Genomic DNA, 18,493 nt, shown 5'->3' on the forward strand with positions numbered 1-18,493 from the left:
GGGGACGCTGAAGTCTATTTATTTAATATCACACCTTTGGGGAGGGAGGGAGGTGATGCAGGGAGAGGACACTATACCCTAACTCCTTTATATGCCTTTGGGGTAAGGGTGGGGCTCCTGAACACACTTTGTGTTTATCCCATACTTTTTAAAATTATGTTACTATTTTTTTTTTATCTTCACCATCTCCTCCAGGAGGCCAATTAAGACATTCACCACTCTCGCTATAAAAAATATTTCCTCACATTGTTTCTGAGTCTATCACCATGGAGCTTGACATCATGACCTTTTTACAATTGCCATTCTACTGAAAAAGCTCTGGTTTTTTTGTGCATTAATACCTTTCAAATATTTAAATGCATACATCATATCTTCCTGTCTCACCTCTCCTCAAAATTATAAATATTGAAGTTCTTCAATCTCATCTCATAGAGCTTGTGATACAAAACCCGCTCTATTTTGGTTACCTCTCTCTGGACCATCTCTAGAATCTCTTTATCCTTTTTGAGTTACTGCCTCCAATACTAAACAGAATATGCTAGGTGATGCCTCATTAATGACCTGTAAAGAGGCATTATCACCTTTTTTTTTCCTACTGGTTATGCTAGAATACCTTAAATGATTGGATACAGAGATCTTGTCCTGTCCACCTTAAGCCTCAGACAACAGGAAATCATGCTGTGGGTGGAGCCTGCTGGGAAGGGGTATATCTAGCTGGGCCCAGGAAGGAATAGGAGGCCCAGGAGAATGAAGGAACCTAGAGAAGACCAGACTGAGAGATTATACATATTCCAATACTTCTTTGTTTATAAGCCACAAAAGGGTACAGAGCTGTTTCTTTTTTTCTTGTATAGTAATAAAAGTGCATGGAAAAACCAATTAGAGCCTTGCCTGGGCCTATCCTCTGGCCATTCTGACTGCACACAATGCCAAAGAAGATTACATTAGTATACATTGCTTCTAGGTCAAAGGTTACCAAAATTGTTTCAGATGGAATCTGGAATTCTTCTAGCTCTGAAAAAATATAGCACAGCTATCTAATACTATGATACCAGCTCAAACACTTACAATATTTTAAATGGGGTTGATTTAATTGTATTATTATATCTACTAATATGATTTATCTTTAGGTTCATAGCCTAAGTGGTTGATGAGACAGGGTCCTGGTCACTCCTGGTATCATATTTCTGTGCCCTTCCCAAACAAACGTTCACTTGTGGCACCACAGAGCAGCTAAAATCATCACACCAGAATAAAACAGTAATTAACTTTTTTTCTAGTTTTAAGTAAGTAGACAGTAAATCCAATCAGAACATTAAATGGGAAAAGTACAGTAGTGAAATATAATATAAACTTGCAGTTTTCTTATTTTAAATCAAGCAATGCAGAAATAACACCGTGTTTGGCCTGTTAGTCTGGGCAACCAATATACTCATATGGATAGAAAAAAAAAAAATAAGGAACGCTAATAGAGAAAGGATGGGGGTCACCAGATTGTAAAGAGTGTACCCTGTCTCAAACTCAAAATTGTGTAAAAAAAAAAAAGAAAGAAAGAAAATTAAGTCTCTTTTAATGGTGGAACTGACTAGATGACAAACCAAATAGATGAGCACTGCAGTATGTGGAAGGCCTCTCACTCTTGGGGAGCTTCCCCAAATGGTTTACTTTGTACTAAACAGAAAGTGGGCCTAGTTTCAGTCTCTTACAGAAAGACCACTGTCCATCAGCTTCTCTTTCCCTGCCCTATTTTTGTGGCTGTGACAAGGGTTTATGCTTGACCGGCTGAAAGGCTGAAGCAGTTAAGATGAAATACTGAATTTGTGACAAAAGGCAAGGAAAGAAACCTTCTCCCTCTTCTATTAATATACTCTCTGTGCAAAGTTTAGATTAGTTAACTGGATCTCTTAGGAGATTGATCCAGCCATGTGCTTTTTAAAGGACTGACAAAAGAGATTGTAGTGCATGAGCTTCCGAGACCTCACAGGCACCTTTATCTAGGGTAATAGGGAAATTAGTTAATGGCATCGTAGTGGTGAAATGTGAGAATTTAGAGATCTTTTGTTCTCTGGCAAAACTGTCCAGCCATCTGTTGGGATATCAAATTTATTTTTGTTTTTTCTTTGGTTAATGGCTCTATATAATCGAAATTTGTAAACCGTCTTGATCAAACTAGTTTGAAAAGACGGTTTAGAAATATTTTTAAATAAATAAATAAATAAATGATCTGAGAGCATATTTCTGATATTATTGATGGAATAGGATTTTTTGGAATAACATTTAAAACAACAAAATAATGGCAATCCATATGTTGTCATCTAAGAATGCACAAGTTAGAAACTCAGGTTTGAGGAGAATGTCATTATGGAATGAGGAAAATAGAAATATGAAGTGAATGTGAGTCTTGTCGGGCTTCTGAACTGGCACTGCATCAATAGCCACACTTCCAAAGCATCGTAGTTTGAATGTTTGCTTTTAGCTTGTTCTTTTTTTTTATTTTTCTTACCATCAGCAGCATGGTTAATGTTAAAGTAAAAGACATAAGTAAGTTTTTCATGTGAGAATTATATTACTATTTGGTTTTGTATTTATTTTAGCTCCTTTCTTAAATCATAAACTTCTTCAGGGGTATCATAGAGCAGTCTTTTTTCCTAATCGGGCAGATGACAAATAAATAGGGCACGACATCCCTCTCCCTTGTGATGCAGGCTGTTACAGTTGGCTAGGAAGCTCTGGGGATACTTAACATGGGGACCACCCTATCATCCCCATCAAAATGTAAAAAGGTTAATACTCATGTGCTAGTAGGGGTGTGCATTCATTTGCAACGTATTGGCAATCCGCAACGTATATGCCATATTCGTTGTATTCGTGGGGTCACGAAACATATGGCGAACCCCCACGAATACAACGTATCACTAACGAATAAACTCCCACCCTCCTGACACCCCCCCCCAAGACTTTCCAAAAGTCCCTGGTGGTCCAGCGGGGGTCCTGGAGGGATCTCCTGCACTTGGGCTGTTGGCTGCCGGTATTCAAAATGGCGCCAATAGCCTTTGCCCTCACTATGTCACAGGGGCTACCGGTGCCATTGGTCGGCCCCTGTTACATGGTAGGAGCAATGGATGCTGGCGCCATCTTCTGCCAACACCATTCCATGCATCTCCTGATCCTCCAAGATGTCTCATCCCTGCTGGATAATCTGCCATCAGTCAAAAATGCGGGGTATGACAATCATGGCAGATGATAATTAACTCAGTCTAGTAGGCACCTTGCAAAATTGGCACTCAAGCCATACTACCACTTGACTACTCTCCAAATTCAACAGGAGTTTTCCTGGGAAATCCATGCTCCATTCTTTTATTTCCCTTCTGCTGCTCTAAAACATCTTGCTTTACTTTCTGCTCTATGCTTCACTCAACAGTGCATGGGGACAGCACCCTACATGTATATATGCATGATGATGTGGCGCACACAGATAGGCACCGCATATTGACTCACTCTTCATGTACAGGGGATGCAAGTTCCAGAAATTCCTTCCATGCTGCGCAGACTCTGTAGATCTTCTCTCACCGCGAAATGATTACAAGAGACCCTACAGCCATATTAGATTTTCAAAGTGCCACACTGCACTGAAAGTCACCAATGCACACAACAGTCCAGAATTTGATTTAACACCTAAAACCCCATGTTCTGGGTGCCAATTTGTAACCTGCACTCCCTTCTACCTTCCATGGAGCTTCCAGTCTAAGGGGATGGACCTCAGGGTTCTTTCTCCTGTTGATTACCACTGTATTTCTCATGCTTGTGAGCTTCAGTATACACATGGGACACATCAATTGTATCCACTTATCTTGTTTATTTTTTGCAAAATGCAACATGATGACACAGTATCATGCCAGCAAGAAGTAGGTGATGTTCTTGCAGTTTGTCACATTCTGATCATTAAATGCACTGATAAGAAGGTAAACTAACTCCTTCCAGATATTCATTTTTCATCTGCTGAGATTCACTAAAAATAAACTAGTTACTTACTACAAATAAATACTTACTACAAGATAGTAAAAGCATTAGCTGGTATAACCTCCCTGGAATTCACAAATGCTCTACAGTGAGTTGAATCCACTATACCTGCAGAATATTCACTTATCACTTCACCAGCGAGTTCTCTCCTGAATGAATATAAAAATGGAGCATGCTTAAAAAACAAAACAAACAAAAAAAACCCCAATCAAGATGACCAAACAAATAACAATCCCCATATGGGATTGCTGGAATATACCATTGTAATAAGTACCCATGGGTTATACTTTTTCTTCTAAACCTTCCCCAGCATCACTTCTAAAGTCATTGAAAAGAAGCGGGCCTAGCACAGTTTTTTTGGCATGCTACTGGTCATTTCCCTTGACCACAGTGGATTTCCATTGACTAACACTCTTTGAGTCCTGTTGCTCAAACAACTTCTCACACAGCTTATAAGTTTTTCTTTCAACTTACAGACTGACTAGCTTGTTCACCAGTCTTCTATATGGAGCAGTATCAAAAACTTTATTGGAATTCAAATAAGCCACATCAACTAAAACCTCTGATCTACTACTCTAGTCATGTCATCAAAAAGTCCATTAATTCTGTTTGACAAGATCATCCTCTTCTGAAATTATGTTGTCTATGATCCTATAGCCCTATGGCTTCAAGGTATTGCACTATTCTGTCCTTCATTAGTGCTTCCATTATTTGGCTACCACTGAAGTTAAACTAACAGGTTTGTGGCTTTCTGCTTTCTCTTCATTCCCACCCTTTAGATCAATACCATATCTGCCCTTTTCTAGTCTCTTTGAACCTCTCTTGTTTTAAATGGAAAAGTGTGTTCACATATATTGGACACATGGAAACATGTTTTAAGTGATAAGTTGAAAGGAGCTAGGAGAGGTACATACTGAAACAATTAGTTAATGCTTTGCAGTGAATCATAACTGATTGTTTTGAAGTTTCACTGTTCAAGGAAGCCTTCTCTTTTTCAATGTTTTTTTAATCAGTTGAGAAATTGTGCAAGAGTGCAATAGGTTAAAAATGGAAAAGTAGTAAATGAAGAAGTTAATATCAGGAAGTTAATAGGCAGATCAAAAATGAACCAAGCTCAAAAGATAAATGAGTATTTCTCAATAGGGCAGGGAACAAAATCATTTGCCTAATAGAAGCTTTGATGGGTATATAAATATGTAATGAAATTGTCTTCAGACATAATGATGGGAGTTTATCCATCTTTCTGGTCTGTCTGCCAGGCTGCAAGTACTGTATAAACTAGACAACCTACTTGAGAAATGCAGGCAGTCACATAACCAAGTTTGTCTGGCAAGCTATGCAGGGGACCTAGGAAGCTGGATTTGGACAATTGCCAAATGCTAGTGTTGTTGGCTATTTAGATTATTACAGAGCTTGGTGGTTAGGCATGAGATGGGGTGCAGGCGGAAACTAAGAGGAGATCTTATATACTCAACTACCCAAGATGGTGGCGTACCGAAGAGGCAGCTGGGATGTCTCCTTGTCAGTATGAACAGAATAATTGAGCAGACTAGATAGGCTAGACTAGATAAAACATCTTTTACTTTTGTCACCTAGTATGTTACTTTTAGGCCGATTCAGTAAAAGTCGCGGGATAGTGGGCGAGCGCCTGTTCTTCCAGCGCGCGCACAGGAGAGTGGCCTGTGCGCGCGATTCAGTATTTAAATGAGGGCCCGCAGTAAAAAGAGGCGCTAGGGACACTAGCGCTTCCCTAGCGCCTCTTTTTTGACAGGAGCGTCGGCTGTCAGCGAGTTTGACAGCCGACGCTCAATTTTGCCGGCGTCGGTTCTCAAACCCGCTGACAGCCATGGGTTTGGAAACAGGACGCTGGCAAAATTGAGCATCCGGTTTTCAACCCACGAGCCGATTTAAAATTTATTTTTTTTTAATTATTTTAACTTTTGGGACCTCCGACTTAATATCGCCAAGATATTAAGTCGGAGGGTGTACAGAAAAGCAGTGTTTACTGCTTTTCTGTACACTTTCCCGGTGCCAGCAGAAATTAACGCCTGCCTTTGGATAGGCGCTAATTTCTGAAAGTAAAATGTGCAGCTTGCCTGCACATTTTACTTAGTGAATCGTGCGGGAATAACTAATAGGGCCATCAACATGCTATTAGCTTCGGGGGGGTTGGATGCGCGTTTTGGACGCGCTATTACTCCTTACAGAATAAGGGGTAAAGCTAGCGCGTCGAAAACGCGCGTCCAAATGCCGGAGCGCACTGTACTGTATCGGCCTATGTTTCAGTTTGCAAGGAGATTGAAATTGTGTCTCCTAAGGGATAGCTGTGTTAGTCCATAGTAGCAAAAATGTAACCAAGTTTTATGGCAGCTTACAAACTAACACGTATTGAGGCATAAGCAGGATATCACCCAAAAGAATCAGGGGATTCATTCTTTCAGAACTATGGCAGCAGCAACAGCAGCAGCAGCATTATGACTGATGAGCGGCACTGATGGATTTCGCTTTTTGCTGTATCTGGGCATCCCCCATCCCCCAAACAGTGAATTATAGGGAGCAGAATGCCTAAGGAACAGCCTCCACAGTTTCCCGTAACAGCTCAGGGACAGATTCTACAGCAAGAATTAGATAATTGTTAAGTGCATTGGCAAATATCTCCATCTCTTATATTACTTTATAAAAATACAAGTTTTCCAACCCTGCTTGTGTCTGTATGACTTATTTTGTTTTAATTGGTTGAGGAAAAGGGATCTAATTACCAACACAAGGAGGAGATTAGTGCTGAAGCAAGCCTATTGGCCACAGACATAGGGGTCAATGCCTGAAGGGCACAACCCATATTGTGAAAGCCAGCAGTGTAGAATTAGGCACCTATCATAGTGCCGCAGCTGCCACAAAACCCATGATCCTCTGCTTTAGAGAGTTCCCATTGACTTCAGCTTTTCTTCCACTCAGGACTGGCTCAGGATATCAGTGTGACACTTGCAGCAGGGGTAGCCATAGTGCCTGCTGTAGGCAGGAACCGAGTGCAGACAGAAAAGGAAGCTACTGCTTTAGAAGGAAGTTAGCCCACCGCTGCAGAAAAGAGGACAGAGAGCATGCCTCTGGGAGCTTGGAGGACTAACTGGTGGAGAGGAAGACCTGATGTGACTGCCACAGGAGGAGGGAAATAGGCCTCAGAGAGAGAGAGTGTAGCAGGAAGCACCTGCACCTGGTAGGAAGACACCTGAAGAAATAAGGAGGGGGAGTGGGATATTGTAGTGGCTGGTAGGGACGCAAGGGATAGAGGGGGAAGTCGATATCCAGTGAGGGGGAGGAAGGGAGAGGGGATATTGGTATTGAGTGGTTGGGGGGGAAGTTAGTGGGAACAGAGATGGGGGCACTGTTAGAGGGAAGAAGAGAGAGGGATGTTGGTAGTGACATGGATGGGAAAAGGAGGGCATAGAGGGACATATTGCTGCTGGCTTAAGGGGAGAGGAGAGAAAGATACATGTGCTGGCCTTGGTAGGGGAGAACAGAGAGGGAGACATTGGGAGAGAAAAGGGTGGGGGTGCTGGCCCATGGGGAAGGACAGACAGGGATGTTGGTGGTGGCTTATGGTGGCTAGAGGGGAGGAAGAGGGCGATACTGGTGCTGACTGAAGGGTACATAGAGGGAAACATTGGGAGGGGGAAGAAGAGAGAGAGGGATGTTGGTGGAGGGCTGAAGGAGAAGGAAAGATAGAGAGGAGGATAAAACAGAGTGGGATACTAGTATGTTGCAAGCATGGATGGATGACCTGCACAACTCGGGACTAGCCACGGTCCACACCGCTGGCGGGTGAATGCATCTGGACATGGGCTGACTGGAATGGGAATACTCTTGTCTTGGAACATGACTCGAACTTGGAATTCTTGAAGGCCTCGCTGAATCTTCATGCATAGGAAGTGAGACCCAGCAATACAATGCTGGTCTCTGGGATAGTCCTCTGGTCACTCGAAAGCCCTTTTGGACTTGCCGCTTGGGAATGGCTTGTGTATCAGTTCAGATGATGGGTGAGGACTGAAAATGACTCTGGAGATGAGGACATGACAAAGGCACTGAAGACTTCGAACTAGACAAAGCACTCCCAGAGTTCAGAGACATCAGTTTAGACTCTCCTGATCCAGCACTCCCCTTCTAATTCATTCACGGGGATATAAACAGGTCTTTAAACGGTGCGAATTTATGCGAAAAACTTGAGCGATGTCTCTGAAGCAGCAGTGTTGCGAAACACGCGCGTCGGACAAGTGACCCCCGACAGCTACAAAAGGGAAGTTGATACCTTTTAATATATATTGTTAAAAAATACAAAAAATTGAACATTGAAGTTTTGGATGCTAGCTGATCTGGACCAATGATTAAAAGTGACCCAAATGAAGTGCATGAGATACAAGTTCTAACTTGTGAGCAACGTGGGTGGTATGATGGTCCTTAAACTCATATTTTAAATATATATAAGCATCGTCATATACAGCATTGTAAATTGTCAAAGTTTCTAATACCACGTGTTTCAAATATAGATTGCTTTAATCGTGGGATTATATAGTAAGAGAATTTTGGATTTGGTTTTATCCAATAAAGGGTCTCATATAATAGCTTTATGGTTCCAGCTTATTAAACTTCTATTTACCCTTCTGGAGTACCAGCAGTAAAAATAATAATACATAAATGTGAGCCAAACTGCAGAAGGTTTAATAGCCAATCTTGTAGATACCCAGATCCTAAATCTTAATAACTGCAAACAAAACAATTTGGGCTCCTTCAGCTCCATGAACACACATAAAAAAAAACAAACAAAAAAAAAACTCTGATTGACTCCATTGACAAGCCCAATAATATTCACTGGTAGCTCTAAGTCCATCAGAATAGAGGTCTTCCTGGCAGGCAGTTGTCTATGTCCATAATTTCCCCTAAGGTTCTTGATAAAAGATTAGGCTTCAGCACCAAGGAGTAATCCTCCATTTCACAAGCATTCATCTTAAAAACAGAAGCTGTGCTGGTCTGGAAGAACCAGCAGGTCTTAAGGGACATACCCAAAAACAAAGACAGGTCTTATTCCCTTGGACTCCAAATGTCTTTTGCTTCTGCACACACAAAAGTAAGAGGAAAAGGAAACCGATCTAGTTCTCGAAAGAGGTAGCTGACCAAATAAAGGGAAAAGGAGGTGGCTGACAAAATAAAGGCAAAAAGAACAGCATTCAAAAAGTATAAAGGATCCCAAAAAAGAGGAACACAGGGAAGAATAACTAGTGAAGCTGACGGAGACAAAGAAAGAAATCAGGAAAATGAAAGATCAAGTGGAAAAAAGGATTGCTATCAGGAAAAGCGAGGTGACTAAACATTTTTCAGGTATATCAGAGAAAAAAGGAAGGCCTGAAGTAGTATAGTGAAACTGAAAGGTGACGAGGAGCAATGTTTGGAGAGAGATGAAGAAATGGTTGAAATATTAAACAAATACATTAGTTCAGTGTTCACTAAAGAAAACCATGGAGAAGGACCATTGCCAGTTGACAAGACCTTAGATGGGGATGGGGTTGATGAAACTATGTTTATAAAACAGAATGTATGGGATGAGATAAGTAAAATGAAAGTGGATAAGGCTATGGTGCTGGATGAGGTACATCCCAGGATACTGAGGGAGCTCAGGGATGTGCTGGCAGGTTCACTGAAAGGCCTGTTCAATAGATCCCTGGAAATGGGAGTGGTGCCATGAGATTGGAGAAGTACAGTTGTGGTCACAAGGGTGGTGGCAGAGAGGATGCTGGAAACTATAAGCCAGTTACCTCATCTCGGTGATGGTAAAATTAATGGAGACACTGCTGAAGGAAAGGATAATTAACTATATACACAATCAGGTGGCTTCCTTGATACGAGGCAGCATGGATTCACCAGGGATTCAGACCAACTTTATTGATTTTTTTGATTGGGTGACTAGAAAATTTAATCGAGGAAGCATGCTTGATGTGATCTACTTTGATTTTAGCAAAGCTTTTGATATGGTCCTCAATAGGATGCTTGTGAATAAAATGAAACGCCTGAGGGGGAACGTCAAGGTGGTAGCGTGAATTACAAACTGATTGACTGATAGGAGACAGTGTGCAATGGTGAATGGTACCTACTCTGAAGAGTGTACTGGGTTAAGCAGAGTTCCACTGGGATTGGTTTTGGGACTGATTTTGTTCAATATGTTTGTGAGTGACATTGTGGAAGGAATAGAAGGTAAAGTTTGTCTATTTGTGGATGATATTAAGATCTGCAACAGAGTGGATACACCTGAAGGAGTAGAGCGAATGAAGAGATTTAAGAAAGCTTGAAGAGTGGTCAAAGATTTGGCAGCTGAGAATCAATACCAAGAAATGTAAAGTCATGCATCTCAGGCGTGGTAATCCAAAAGAGCTGTAAATGATGGGGAGTGAAACACTGATGTGCATGGACCAAGAGAGAAACCTTGGAGTAATAGTATCTGGTGATATGAAGATGGTGAAGCAATGTAACAAGGTGATAGCGAAAGCCAGTAGAATGCTTGGCTGCATAGAGAGAGGAATAACCAGCAGGAAAAAGGAGGTGATAATGCCCTTGTACAGGTCCTTGGTGAGGCCTCACCTGGAGTACTGTGTTCAGTTCTGGAGACAGGACTGAGGCGGTCCAGAGAAGGGTGACCAACAAGATGTGGGGTCTGTATTGTAAGACATATGATCTAGATATGTATACCCTGGAAGAGAGGAGGTGCAGGGGAGATATGATACAGTCCTTCAGATACCTGAAAGGTTTTAATGATGTATAAACTTTGAACCGTTTCCATCGAAAAGTCAACAGTAGAACTAGGGGGATCACAAAATAAAACTCCAGGGGGGAGGCGATTCAGAACCAAAGTCAGGAAATATTTTTGCACAGAAAGGGTGGTAGATGCTTCAAATTCCCTTTCAGAGGAGATGGTGAAGAAGAAAACAGTCAACGAATTCAAAGGGGCATGGTATGAACACCGTGGATCCCTAAAGGCTAGAGGATACAAATGAAGAAGAGGCTGCATGGGAGTAAACTGCATGGAGAGGCAGTTACTACCTTTAACAGAAGGCATAGGGATTACTACTCTCAATCAACAGCCTTGATGCTTTTGACGCAACTGCAACATCACTCCCCACTTTGATGGTGGGGGGGGGTGGGGGACTTGATACAGACAACCAACATGGGCCCTGGCTTTTACTGTCTAGGGTACTGACATGCAGACATAAGGGAAAAAGCTCAGGATGGCGTCTATGGCCAAGTCCAAAAGCAAAGAACATCAAGCAGCATTGTCTGAATTATCAGGAAGGCTCCTCACCTAGTAAAAATGTTGCTAGCAGTAATTTATGGGTTTGACAGTTGCTTGGTTTTGATTGATTGTAAATATTACTACCCTTATCATAAGGCTTGGGGATAACTGCATAGAGCACAGCTACTACCTTGAGAGAAAATAAGCGTGTCCTGTATGGAGCAGCAGATACTACCATAAGAAGCTTGCTGGGCAGACTGGATGGGCCATCTGGTCCTTTTCTGCCATCATTACAATGTTACTATGTACATTGTATATTAATAACTCAGGTTTATTTGTTGGGGCCATACTTCCTCTAGAGGTCATTTATACCCAATCGCTTAAAGGACCAGACAACAAGTGTCATCTTGTATGGTACAACTATCCACCCCAAGAACATGATGGTAAAGAATCAAGCACACTACAGTTAGACATTGAAATCCCCAAATTTGAATCAGGGCTACACCAGGTACATAAGATGATAATTTTATAACAGACTGCACAGACTTTAGCCTGAATTAGCCTGAATTTTTAACATGGACTTATGCATACAAGTATGCTTTGAAAAATCACAGGAGTGACTTTGTATGTTTAAATGTATGCATACTTTCAAAAATACTTTCCCTACTTACCCCTGGAACCCTTTTCCTATTGCAAGAAAAATACACATGAAAGCAACTCGGTTGAATTTCAAAGGGCATTTTACAGGCATAAAATAGGGTTTGTGCGCATAAAGCACTTTGAAAATAAAGCTATAAAAGAGTTGAAGGTTGGGCCCGCCCTGAGATAAAACTCAACAATCATGATAAGGCCCTCTTCCTAGAACAATCATGTAAAAACACAAGTATAATTGAGATTAACCTGTCCTTACAATGTGCACCAACCATGCAAGCAAACACCTTGCATTGGAAGCTCTTTGCTCTGTACTGTGTACTCGGAGCTAGTGCAAGGTTTCTGGCTGCCCTGTGTGACTTCAAAATTTGATGTCCCACCATCTGCTGGCCCTGGCCAAACCAGTGCTGATAATGCTTTCTTCCCCTTTAGCCCCCCTCTGATAGTGTCCAATATCCCCTTCCTTTGCTTCCCAACAGGTCTCCTTACAGATAGCATACCATCTCAGCTACTCAAAGGTACACTACTGGTCAGTAGAGATGTGCATCGTTTTTTGTGTTCGTGTCGTTCTTCGTTTTTCGGCTCCCATGGAAAATATCGTTTTTTTCGGTTCGGGTCTTTTTTTTCGCGAAAAATCGATTTTTAGTTAGTGCGCGCTAACTCCCAGTTAGTGCGCGCTAACTCCCCGTTAGTGCGCGCTAACTCCTGTTAGCGCGCACTAACAAAAACCGTTAGATTTTGTTACTTTTTGTTACTTTTTGTTAGTTTTTGTTAGTGCGCACTAACAGGGAGTTAGCGCGCACTGACTCCCGTTAGTGCACACTAATCGGAAAGACGAATTTTTGCGGAAAAACAGGAAAATCCTGATTTTTTTCGGGCTCCCTGAAACATGCCGAATTGGACAATTTTGTTGCAATTTTCCAATTCGGCAAAAACGAATGCACATCTCTACTGGTCAGTCACACAAGTGCCTGAATGTGAGAAGTGTGAACTGTTATGTGCTCACAGTCCCTGTGGTGATGTGTCCCTGCCTCTTTCCTTCACTTTGGATTCATGCCCAGGATGGAGAGGCAGCATCACAGATTGTGAGCAGGCCACAGCCCACAGCCGGAGTCATTGCTGCCCTGGATGGCAATTAGGAATAGAGGGAGAGCATCTGTAGGTGGAAGGGAGAGTGACAGAAGTTGGTCAGGAAAGAAGAAGGGCAGCATAAAGCGACTTTATCATCCTTTGCTACTTGCGATCTGGGTCATGTCAGCTCTGAGAAGAAACTCTATAAGGCACAAGATCCTAAATTTGGATTATGGAATTTAGAAAAACAGGGGTTGGGGGTGCATAGAAGAGAAATAAGATGCAATGTGCAAAACACTCCATTTTCATACATTCCCCTCCACTAAAATCACAGGACATAGAAGTAACAAGAAAAGAATACCACCACTGTTTTATATTACAGATAGAATTTAAAAAAAATACATATACAATCCAAAAAAATCTTTACAAAGTCACATAATTAGATATTTAAATTGAACAATTAAAAAATGTATATCTGGGTTTTTTTCCCCTACACTATACTGCTTTCTCTCCTCTGCTTTCATCTTCTGGCTTTTTCTGCCCACTTTCCCACATTTCTCCTTTAAACTTTTCATGTCACATCTCCCCATCTCTCTTCTTTTCTTCTCGTTCTCACCACTTCATACTTCTCATTCTTCCTTTGTGTGCTCCTTTGCACATGGAAAGTCCTTGGGGAGCGTCCTTGGAGAGATTCTAGCTTCCCTCTAGCTCGGGGCTACCTCAATATTGTGGTACATCATTTTGGTGCGTTTATCTTCACTCCAATTATAGTGGTCCCAATAATCAAATATATCCAGTTATCAAAGTTATCTGGATATAACTTATCTGGCTAAATTAGAAGTGATACTCAGCAGCACAGCTATGCTAAATGTAACCAGATAAGTTCTAGTTAACCAGATAAGTTATACCTGGATAATTTTAGACCTGCTATTGAGCAGATCTAACTTATCTGTTTAATTTAACCGAATAAGGCTGAATAGTGAATATAGGCATTTATCTGGTTAAGATAACAGGATAGGTTGCTCTGCCTCGATCTGCCTATTGCCTGCCCCAAGATATCCGGCTGTCTTCGAAGCTGGGTCAATACTTATCTGGCTAAATGGTGGCTGCTGAATATAACTGGATATTCAACAGCTGCTACTTAGCCAGATAAATCCCTGTTTATCCAGCTAAGTAGCACTAAATATTGGCCTCCACGTGGGTTTCATGGAGTCCTTAGTGAACACTATTGACTTTTCGGCTAGTCCATTGCAGTTTAAAGATTCAATTCATAATTTAGGCATTCAGTTTGACAGTCAGCTTAATTTTAAAACTCCCATATTATAAGTTCTTAGATCTGGATATTATAAACTTCATTTATTGCATCATTTGAAATATGTATTAGATCGACCAGATTTTCATATTGTTGTGCAATCTTTGCTCTTACAGTTGCAGATTATTGTAATTTGCTGTATGTAGCTCTTCCAAATTCATCTATTAGTGCCTTACAGATTTTACAAACTCTGCAGCACATCTTATTGTTAGTGACCATCCCTGGGGTCATATAACACCAATCCTAAAAGAACTTCGCTGACTGCCAGTTAAATAGTGCATTTAATTTAAATTGCTTACAATTATCTTTGAAGCTGTATGCAATCCTTAGCTGGGCTTTAATCCCAAGGGCACACAAACTTGTTTCTTTATCTTCAGGGGCTGCTCCAGCTAGCAAATTCTATCCCATGTTTGACTCTTAATCCCTGCGGGATTCTTTTTATGGGAAAAAGTGCTCGCTTGTAACCCAATGTTCTGCTGCTTCCAGTGTGTGTGTGTAGATTATAGGTGCATCTCATGAGGTGAGAGGCTGTAATGAATAGACAGGACCAGACTCTGGGTGTTAAATAAAAGTTTTTTGATTGGTAATCATGAATTAATAATTTGGCAATAATTTTTGAAGTTATATCTGATATGCTGGTACAAGTGTAGTTCTAGGTAGATAGGCGTTCTTTATTCAGACATCTGGGTAGAGTCTCATGGTGATATTTAATGTGCAAAGCTCTCCCAGTAGCTATCTGGGAATCCTAATAGAGGGGTCCCCAACTTCATAGCAAAAAATCCTACCTTAGGTCATCTTCTCCTCAGACATCAATCCTAGCCTGGTTCCATAGGGGTGGAGATCCAGTTGGGGTCTCCCAATCTTGTTCTTCCATCCTTGATTTATTGATATTTCTGAGGGACCTCTCTCGGGGAAAAGTCAGTGGGATCAGACTAGTTCTCAGCACTGCAATCCCAGTGGGGAAGGGGGATCCAAAAGTCTCCACACTCTGCTCAAGTCCAAAATATACCTCTTAAAGGTAAACTGGAAACATCTTCTGCTCTCACTGTCTCTTGCAGCAGGATCCATCACTGATGCTTGCCCTTCTAGGGTTTAGAGTGGGCTCACAGGTCTTTGGTTCCCTGTAGAGAACCCTTTCGCCCCAAAAAGATATCAGGCTTAAAAATCTCTCTTGTCTGTAAATTAGTAGGAGAAGGACCCTCTGGCAGGGAGTGCATGATGAGGTGTCACTTCTAACAGAAATTCCATTTGGGTGAAGCTGGTAGACCTCATCAGAGTATAAAAATCAGACATTCTTACTCTTCAAATACTTCCTTAAACTGATTCCCAAAGTGTCTTAAAATGGCTTGGCTAAGTATTGTTGAAACATCCAATCTAGACAATCCAATTGGGATTGAGGGGGTTGGATGGCTCCTTGATAGTGTACTCTATACAGGGAAACTAGTTGCATCTAGTGGCCAGACTGGAGGTGGTCTGCCACATGTAAAACTGGAAGGCCCAAGATATCTCACTTCTTTATTAAAATTTTATCAACTGACAAGTGCTTTGTGTTCTCAAGGGAAGCTCTTATTGGATTTTCCCACTATTAAGAGAGCACATCTAAAAGAAACTAGGAATTGAGCTTTTTATGTCTCTGGTCCTTCCCATTGGAATTCCTTGCCAGGCTCTCTGAGCAGTTGATGATATAAATCCTTTTCAGAAACAGTTGAAGGCTTTATTATTTCAGACAGCTTTTTAATAGTTTTATAGTTTGTTATGTTATTAGCTTTATTGTTTGATTATATTTTATTATTGTAATTTTATTTTAATTACTGTTTTTTGTTTAAAATCTGTAATCCACCTAGTAACATATTTCATAATAGGTGGAATATAAATATTTTTGATTAATTAATTTCTGGTATGGTTGGGTCAGGGTCATTATTGTGATTTGATGAGCAATATTCTCCTATCGATGGACCCCTACATTTATCCAAGTGTCGACAAAATGCTCAAATTTAGTTAATGTAATGCCTACATTATTATTATTAATTAATGTTAGGTCAGTTAGAGGCAAATTACCATTCTGTTATGACCTCCTGTTGGATAATGTGGTGATATGTTATGTATTACAGAGACCTAGTTACTTAACACTAATCAAGTATCATGGAATAAATTATGTCCTCCAAATTATTCAGTGATATCTAAACTGTGCACGTCAAATGAGAAGGGCTTTGTTTCATAGTTTATAAGATGCCCTTACCCACGACCGTAGTAGATCTTGAAGTATTCCAGTCTTTTGAAATCTTGATGCACTCAGGTTTGCTTTACTTTATGCCAATTATTCCCCTTTTATTGAGCTTTTATCAGCCAGGTGCAGCCATACTTCAACAGGAAGGGGTATCCCCCTCTGTATTCTGTCTGTATTCTCCAACGGAATGACTGGCGTCTCCCATGCCGGCAGGTGTAATTTACAAAATAAAGGCAGGGGGGATTTAGATAGGGCTGGGGGGCGGGTTAGATAGGGGAAGGGAGGGGAAGGTGGGGGGGCCGAAGGAAAGTTCCCTCCAAGGCCGCTCTGATTTCGGAATGGCCTCAGAGGGAACAGGGAAAGCCATTGGGGCTCCTCTAGGGCTCTGTGTGCACAAGGTGCACTAGTGTGCACCCCCTTGTGCACCGCCCCCATTTTTTATAACATGCACGCGGCTGCGTGCGCATGTTATAAAATCGGGCATACATTTGTGCATGCCGGGTAGCGCTCACAAATGTAGGCCGTCAGCGTAGGTTTAAAAATCCAGCCCTCTGGCCCTCATCCTACACCTTTGGATCATTGTGACACTTAGCCTTTCTGCCATGTGCAGATTTTTCACCTTGAGGTTCTTCAATTCTTTCTGCCACTGTATCTTCCTGGCATACTCCAGGTCTTACACTTTGAGGTCTTCTTGCCAATCTGGGGTGCTGCTGTGTACCTCTCCTATGCTTTTGAAATCTTGATACTATTCTTTCTGATTCTTGGTCCCTTTATATGTACCTTGGGTTATTTTTCTGCCACATTTTCTGCTGCATTTCTCCTTCATGGTACCTTAGGGTGCTGATGCAACTTTTGGTGCCACTTTGCCTCTTGTGATACCATTAACTGTTTTTGAACTATTGCTGGGCTGGCATCCTCTTTTTAAACCTTGGGTTATTCTTCCTCCTCTTGCTGCTTCTTTGCTTCACTCACATTGCATTAAAGAACTCCGGCCAATCTCATAATCCCAGTACCCCTTTGTGGACCCCTATGCTATTATTTATGCCACTTTTTATGCCACTTTGCTACAATCTAAATACCTTGATGTTTTTTCCCCCTTCTGATAATCTCTTCTCACAAGTTTCATTAGAATTGATTTTAAAAAACCCCACTATTCTGGAGCCCTTAATAGACTGTAATACTTCCCCCATAGGTTTTCATGGAAAACAAATGAAACTAATGACAAGAATAAATATAAAAAAAATTATATAGCAACTAATCAAATGAATATAAGAACATAAGAAATTGCCATACTGGGTCACACCAAGGGTCCATGAAGCCCAGCATCCTGTTTCCAACAATGGCCAATCCAGGGTACAAGTACCTGGCAAGTACCCAAAAACAAAGTATATCCCATGCTAGTGATGCCAGTAATAGCAGTGGCTATTTTCTAAGTCAACTTGATTAATAGCAGGTAATGGACTTCTCCTCCAAGAACTTATCTAATAGGGATGTGAATCGTGTCCTCGATCGTCTTAACGATCGATTTCGGCTGGGAGGGGGAGGGAATCGTATTGTTGCCGTTTGGGGGGGTAAAATATCGTGAAAAATCGTTAAAAAATCGTTAAAAATCGAAAAATCGAAAAACCGGCACATTAAAAACCCCCTAAAACCCACCCCCGACCCTTTAAATTAAATCCCCCCCCCAAATAACTTAAATAACCTGCGGGTCCAGCGGAGGTCCGGAACGGCAGCGGTCCGGAACGGGCTCCTGCTCCTGAATCTTGTCGTCTTCAGCCGGCGCCATTTTCCAAAATGGCGCCGAAAAATGGCCGCGGCCATAGACGAAAAAGATTGGACGGCAGGAGGTCCTTCCGGACCCCCGCTGGACTTTTGGCAAGTCTCGTGGGGGTCAGGAGGCCCCCCCACAAGCTGGCCAAAAGTTCCTGGAGGTCCAGCG

The sequence above is a fragment of the Rhinatrema bivittatum genome, chromosome 1 (assembly GCF_901001135.1).
Source record: "Rhinatrema bivittatum chromosome 1, aRhiBiv1.1, whole genome shotgun sequence".
Classification (NCBI taxonomy): domain Eukaryota; kingdom Metazoa; phylum Chordata; class Amphibia; order Gymnophiona; family Rhinatrematidae; genus Rhinatrema; species Rhinatrema bivittatum.